Source organism: Arachis duranensis, chromosome 6, assembly GCF_000817695.3.
Source record: "Arachis duranensis cultivar V14167 chromosome 6, aradu.V14167.gnm2.J7QH, whole genome shotgun sequence".
In the NCBI taxonomy this organism is placed as follows: domain Eukaryota; kingdom Viridiplantae; phylum Streptophyta; class Magnoliopsida; order Fabales; family Fabaceae; genus Arachis; species Arachis duranensis.
This window is the reverse complement of record NC_029777.3, coordinates 37,812,768-37,820,737: the sequence shown is the minus strand read 5'-3', so window position 1 is coordinate 37,820,737 and position 7,970 is coordinate 37,812,768. Positions and strand designations below refer to the sequence as shown.

The following is a 7,970-nucleotide window of genomic DNA, read 5'->3' as shown; positions in this document are numbered from 1 at the left end:
TGTCAAATCCTAAGTTTGGTGTCAATTGCATGTTTTTAATTTTCCTAAGTTTTAGAAAAAATGTGCATTGTGTACTTCTGTGATCTTCAAGTTGTTCTTGATGACTTCCTTTGTTCAATCTCATGATTTTCTTGTTTTGTGTTTTATGTTGTTTTTCATATGGATTTTCAAAATCACAGTGTTTGAACATTCAAAATTTCTAAGTTTGGGGAAAAAAGTCTTGCATGCCTTTCTTTTCTTAAAAATTTTCAAAAATATGTCCTTGATGTTCATCATGATCTTCAAAGTGTTCTTGGTGTTCATCTTGACATTCAAAGTGTCCTTGCATGCATTACTTGTTTTGATGTTGCATTTTTATGTTTTATTTCATTTTGTTGTTTTTCTATCTCTTCATTAAAAATTCAATATATATATCTTTTCAAGTGAATAATACAGAGAAATGAAGGTTCAGAACATAAAGCAGAAGAATCACAGAGAAAAAGAGCTCACTGGCGTTGAAACGCCAGTAAAGAGGAAATTTGGGCGTTAAACGCCAGAATGTGTATCATTCTGGGCATTTAACGCCAGTAATGGTATCATTCTGGGCGTTAAACTCCAGAATGAGCAGCGTTCTGGGCGTTTAACGCCAGAACAGGCAGCATTCTGGGCATTTAGAAAAATGCCCAGTAAAGAAAGATTTTTGGCAAGACCAATGGGATTGATCCCGAGGTCTATAGAGTTATGCTTTTCCCCTTTGCTGTAAGAGACAGAGCTAGAATATGGTTGGACGTACAACCTAGAGAAAGCCTGAACTCTTGGGACAAGTTGGTCAATGCTTTCTTGACCAAATTCTTTTTACCTCAGAATGTGAGCAAGCTTAGAGTGGAAGTTAAAACCTTCAAACAGAAGGAAGGCGAATCCCTCTATGAAGCTTGGGAAAGATACAAGAAATTAACCAAAAGGTGTCCTTCTGACATGCTTCTAGAATGGAGCATCATATGCATATTCTATGATGGTCTGTCTGAATTGTCTAAGATGTCATTGGACCATTCTGCTGGTGGATCTCTGAAAACCCCTGCAGAAGCCCAGGAACTCATTGAGATGGTTACAAATAACCAGTTCATGTACACTTCTGAAAGAAATCATGTGAGTAATGGGATGACTCAGAAGAAAGGAGTTCTTGAGATTGATACTCTGAATGCCATATTGGCTCAGAACGAGATATTAACTCAGCAAGTCAATATGATTTCTCAGAATCTGACTGGATTGCAAGCTACATCCAGCAGTGCTAAAGAAGCCTCATCTGAAAGAGAAGCTTATGACCCTGAGAATCCTACAATAGAAGAAGTGAATTACATGGGAGAATCCTATGGAAACACCTATAATCCTTCATGGAGGAATCATCCAAATTTCTCATGGAAGGATCAACAGAAGCCTCAACAAGGCTTCAACAACAATAATGGTAGGAGAAATAGGTTTGGCAATAGCAAGCCTTTTCCATCATCTTCTCAGCAACAGATAGAGAATTCTGAGCAGAGCCTCTCTGGCTTAGCAACCATAGTCTCTGATCTATCTAAGCTACTCTCAGTTTCATGAATGAAATAAGGTCCTCCATCAGAAATTTGGAGGCACAAGTGGGTCAGCTGAGTAAAAGAGTTACTGAAACTCCTCCTAATACTCTCCCAAGCAATACAGAAGAGAATCCCAAAAGAGAGTGCAAGGCCATAACTATAACCAAAATGGCCGAACCTGGAGAGAGTGAAGAGGCAGTGATTCCCAGTGAGGAAGACCTCAAGGGACATCCACTGACCAATAAGGAGTTCCCTATTGAGGAACCAAAGGAATCTGAGGCTCATACAGAGACCATAGAGATTCCACTGAACTTACTATTGTCATTCATGAGCTCTAATGAATATTCTTCCTCTGAAGAGGACGAAGACACTGTTGAAGAGCAAGTTGCTCAGTATCTAGGAGCAATCATTAAGCTGAATGCCAAGTTATTCGATAATGAGACTTGGGAGGATGAACCTCCCTTGCTCATCAATGAACTGAATACATGGATTCAGCAGACATTGCCTCAAAAGAAACCGGATCCCGAAAAGTTCTTAATACCTTGCACCATAGGCACCATGACCTTTGAAAAGGCTTTGTGTGACCTGGGGTCAGGTATTAACCTCATGCCACTTTCTATAATGGAGAAACTAGGGATCTTTGAGGTATAAGCTGCAAGAATCTCACTAGAGATGGCAGAAAAATCAATGAAACAGGCTTATGGACTTGTAGAGGATGTCTTGGTAAAAGTTGAAGGCTTTTACATCCCTGCTGACATCATAATCCTAGACACTGGGAAGGATGAGGATGAATCCATCATCCTGAGAAGACCCTTCCTAGCCACAGAAAAAGCTATGATTGATATGGATAGAGGAGAGTTAGTCCTGCAACTGAATGAGGACTACCTTGTGTTCAAGGCTCAATGATCTTCCTCTGTAACCATGGAGATGAAGCATGAAAAGCTTCTCTGAATACAGAGTTAAGCAGAACCCCCACACTCAAACTATAAGTTTGGTGTTGGGAGGCCGCAATCATGCTCTGAGCATCTATGAAGCTCTGTAAGAGCTCACTGTCAAGCTATTGACATTAAAGAAGCGCTTATTGGGAGGCAACCCAATCTTATTTATCTATATTGATTACTTTCTCATTTTTATTTTCTAGTGTTAGTCTATGTCTTCTTTAGGTTGATGATCATGTGAAGTCACAAAAATAGCTGTAGAGTTAAAGTAGGAATAAAAAACAGCATCAAAAATAGCACACCCTGGAGGACGAGCTTACTGGCGTTCAAACGCCAGTAAGGCTAGCAAAGTAGGCGTTTAACGCCCAGTCTGGTACCATTATGGGTGTTAAACACCAGAAATGGCACACAAACTAGCGTTTAACGCCATAAAAGGGTGTCTGGTGTCTGGCTGGCGTCAAACGCCAGTAAGGGTAGCAGAATGGGTAGCATTCTGGGCGTTAAACGCCAGAACTGGCAGCCAGACTGGTGTTTAGCCCCAAAAAAGGGCATCAGCCTGACGTTTAACGCCAGAAATGCCATACAGAGGGCATTTAAACGCCAGAAAGGTGCAGAGACCAGAAATCTTTGACACCTCAGGATCCTTACCTACCCCAATTCACTCTCATTCCTCTTCACACCTCCCCATAATATCTTCACCACTCACATTCATCCACTATTTCTAATCATACAACTCACCTACCCCCACCCACTCATATTCAAATCATTTCCCTCCCAAACCCAACCCCTATCACACGGATTCCCTCTCCCCCTTACCCTATAAATACCCCTCCTTACCCCTTCATTTTCACACATCACAAACACTCCCAACCCCCCTTGGCCGAACCACTCATACACCTCCATCTCCTCCAATTCTTCTTCTCCTCCTTTCTTTCTTCTTTTGCTCGAGGACGAGCAAACCTTTTAAGTTTGGTGTGGAAAAAAGCTCTGCTTTTTGTTTTTCCATAACCATTAATGGTACCTAAGGCCAGCAAAAACCTCTAGGAAGAGGAAAGGGAAGGCAGTTGCTTCCAACTCCGAGTCATGGAAGATGGAGAGATTCATCTCAAAAGCCCATCACTAGAAAAAAGATAGAGCAAACAAGAGAGCTCACTCATGGACCTCAACAAGATCATGAAGAAGTCCCTCATCAAGAAATCCATGAGATGCCTCAACGGATGTATTTCCCTCTATACAACTATTGGGAGTAACTCAACACCTCTTTAGGAGATTTGAGTTCCAACATGGAGCAACTAAGGATGGAGCACCAAGAGCACTCTATTATCCTCCATGAAATTAGAGAGGACCAAAGAGCCATGAGGGAGGAGCAACAAAGGCAAGGAAGAGATATTGAGGCGCTAAAGCACTCCATAGGATCTTCAAGAGGAAGAACTAGCCGCCATCACTAAGGTGGACCCGTTCTTTAATTTCCTTGTTATTTATTTTTCTGTTTTTTTTTGTTTCTTGTGCTTTGTGTTTTGTCTATGTTTGTGTTTTATTACATGATCATTAGTGTCTAGTGTCTATGCCTTGAAGCTATGAATGTCCCATGAATCCTTCACCTTTCTTAAATGAAAAATGTTCCTAATTGCAAAAGAACAAGAAGTGCATGAATTTTGAATTCTATCCTGAAATTAGTTTGATTATTTTGATGTAGTAGCAATACTTTTTTATTTCTGAATGAATGCTTGAACAATGCATATTTTTTATAGTGAAGTTTATGAATGTTAAAATTGTTGGCTCTTGAAAGAATGATGAAAAAAGAGAAATGTTATTGATAATCTGAAAATTCATAAAATTGATTCTTGAAGTAAGAAAAAGCAGTGAAAAACACGAAGCTTACGAAAAAAAGAGAAAAAAAGGGCAAAAAATAAAGAAAAAAAAAGAAAATGAAAAAGCAAGCAGAAAAAGGCAATAGCCCTTTAAACCAAAAGGCAAGGGTAAAAAGGATCCAAGGCTTTGAGCATCAATGGATAGGAGGGCCCAAAGGAATAAAATCCTAGCCTAAGCGGCTAAATCAAGCTGTCCCTAACCATGTGCTTGTGTCATGAAGGTCCAAGTGAAAAGTTTGGGACTGAGTGGTTAAAGTCGTGACCCAAAACAAAAGAGTGTGCTTAAGAACCCTGGACACCTCCAATTGGGGACTCTAGCAAAGCTGAGTCACAACCTGAAAAGGCTCACCCAGTTATGTGTCTGTGGCATTTATGTATCCGGTGGTAATACTGGAAAACAAAATGCTTAGGGTCATTGCCAAGACTCATAAGTAGCTGTGTTCAAGAATCAACATACTAAACTAGGAGAATCAATAACACTATCTGAATTCTGATTTCCTATAGAAGCCAATCATTCTGAACTTCAAAGGATAAAGTGAGATGCCAAAACTGTTCAGAAGCAAAAAGCTACTAGTCCTGCTCATCTAATTGGAACTAAGCTTCATTGATGTTTTGGAATTTATTGTATATTCTCTTCTTTTTATCCTATTTTGTTTTTAGTTGCTTGGGGACAAGCAACAATTTAAGTTTGGTGTTGTGATGAGCGGATAATTTATACGCTTTTTGGCATTGTTTTTAGGTAGTTTCTAGTATGTTTTAGTGTCTTTTTAGTATATTTTTATTAGTTTTTATGCAAAATTAACATTTCTGGACTTTACTATGAGTTTGTGTATTTTTCTGTGATTTAAGGTATTTTCTGGCTGAAATTGAGGGACCTGAGCAAAAATTTGATCCAAAGGCTGAGAAAGGACTACAGATACTGTTGGATTCTGACCTCCCTGCACTCAAAGTAGATTTTCTGGAGCTACAAAAGCCCAATTGGTGCGCTCTCAATTACGTTGGAAATTAGACATCTTGGGCTTTCCATCTATGTGTAATTGTTCATACTTTGCTCGAGATTTGATAGCCCAAACTGGCGTCCAAACAGCCACCAGAGACCCTTTTATGGTGTAAAACGCCGGAATTGGCACCAAAGCTGGAGTTAAACGCCCAAACTAGCACCCAAGCTGGCGTTTAACTCCAAGGATGGCCTATGCACGTGAAAGCTTCAAATCTCAGCCTAAGCACACACCAAGTGGGCCCCGAAAGTGGATTTCTGCATTATCTGCTCATTTTCTGTAAACCTAGTTCACTAGTTTAGTATAAATAGCACTTTTTACTATTGCATTGATATCTTTGGACCACTTTTCGATCCTTTGATCAGGTCTTCTTCCCCTATTTTTGAATTCTTATGCCATTTGGGAGGCTGGCCATTCGGCCTTGCCTAGACCTTTTGCTCTTATGTATTTTCAACGGTGGAGTTTCTACACCTCATAGATTAAGGTGAAGAGCTCTGTTGTTCCTCATAAATTAATGCAAGTTCTATTGTTTTTCTTTCAATTCACGCCTACTTCTTCTCCAAGATATACTCTCGTACTTAATTTAGTTAAGTCAGACTGAAGGGGTGATCCGTGACAATCACCCACTATGTTTAGTACTCGCTTAGCTAAGATCCGCGTGCCTCACAACCACAAGCGGTCTACATGATGTTCAACATAGTCATTGGACGCCAGCTGGAGTATATTCTCTTGGGTCTCTGATCCATGTATTTGACTAGCGTCTCCTGACAACAGAGCATTCAAATCAGTGAGATTAGAACCTTCGTGTTATAGGCTAGAAACAATTGGCAGCATTCCTGAGATTCGGAAAGTCTAAACTTTGTCTGTGGAATTCTGAGTAGGATTTGGGAGGGAATGAGTGTGACGAGTTTCAAACTCGCGACTATTGGGCACAGTGACAGTGTGCAAAAGGATCAATGGATCTTATTCCGACACAAGTGAGAACCGACAGAAAATTAGCCCTGCGGTGAGAACCGTAGCCGGACCATTTTCACTGAAAGGACGGATGGCAGCCATTGACAACGGTGATCCACCAACTTACAGCTTGCCATGGAAGGGAGCATGCATGATTGGATGAAGACAATAGGAAAGCAGATGTTCTGAAGCAACAAAGCATATCCAAACGCTTATCTGAAATTCCCAGCAATGAATTACATAAGTATCTCTATCTTATTTTATGTTTTATTTATCTTTTAATTATCAACACCTCATAACCATTTGAATCTGCCTGACTAAGATTTACAAGATGACCATAGCTTGCTTTAAGCCGACGATCTCCATGGGATCGACCCTTACTCACATAAGGTATTACTTGGACGACCTAGTACACTTGCTGGTTAGTTGTGTGGAGTTGTGAAAAGTGTGATCTCAATTTTGTGCACCACCTATCATGCAGAATTAATCAATTAACTACTAGAACTAACAACCAAAAATTACTTGAGAAGTAAGGAAACAAAGCAATGGGGGAAACTATAGACAGAACAGGGGAGAGAATTGAAAAAATGGAAGAGGCAACAGATAGCAGCGCCGCCCAGAAGTGGTGGCGGTTGGTGGTGCTTGCAGTGGCTTGCAGTGGGCAGAGGCGCGGAGTAGAAGTGCGACTTGAGAGAAGCAGAAAATGGTTGAGACAGAAGAGAAGTTGAGAGGGGTTGATGGTTGTGGTTGGCACTAGTACTCGCCGGCGGTGACTAGCAGCCACGGCGGAGCTTGGCAGAAGCAGAGAGAGGAGAGGAACGAAAGGAGGGAGAGTTGCAGGAGAGGGGAGAGTGAACGTTGAAGGGGGGTTTTGCGCGATTGCACTAGGATTCACTGCGTGGATGGGTTATAATTTTTGAATCCATGCATGCGCGCACCGTGCGTGTCCGCGTGGATGGGCAAAAAGAGGGATGGACGCGGACCCATCATAGGTGCGTCCACGTGGATGGGGGTGTGGGCATGGACGCGGATGCATGACGTGCGCGTCCGTGTGGGTTTAGTTGGGCCAGGGTCCTGATGTTATCCTAGAGTTAGCACAACTCTCGGATTGTGATTACGGGTGCAGCTTCCTGAGACATCGACGCGTATGTGCACGGTGCGCATATGCGTCCCTCCCTTTGGGCGCATAGCTTAGTGTTTGCATAAGGTCAGCCCAACTCTCTGGAAAATTTTATAGGCCTGCATCCGCGTATGAACGCGTGCGGGACCTTGCTCCCCCTCTTCTTTTTTGGCTTTTTAAAGATTTTTGAATACAAGCAAGGGAAACTTTCTCCACAAGCAACCTACAACCAATTTATGTAAAACAAGTGTATGGAAAGAAAACTACCTACAATGGTAACTCAAATCATTTATTAATCAAAACTACAAGAGAGTGGAAAGAGTTTACCATGGTGGGATGTCTCCCACCTAGAACCTTTAGTTTAAGTCCTTAAGTTGGACCTTTGGGAAGCTCTTTGTCATGGTGGCTTATGCTTGTACTCATCCTTGAATCTCCAAGGATCTTCGCTCCTCAAATGGTTGACAGAAATTCCAACCATCTTCACCAAGTTTGGATGAAGTTCCACCCAAGATATGAGCTCCCATAGTTGGCCTTCATGC

At 41.5% G+C, this 7,970-nt stretch overlaps 1 non-coding gene across 1 annotated transcript; it reads right to left on the bottom strand.

The window, feature by feature from the left end:
- Window positions 1–852: 852 nt before the first annotated feature.
- LOC127740199 (small nucleolar RNA R71) lies at window positions 853–960 on the bottom strand. The gene has a single exon (XR_008000880.1). It is a non-coding gene; the product is annotated as a small nucleolar RNA R71 (small nucleolar RNA).
- Between the last annotated feature and the right edge of the window lie 7,010 nt (window positions 961–7,970).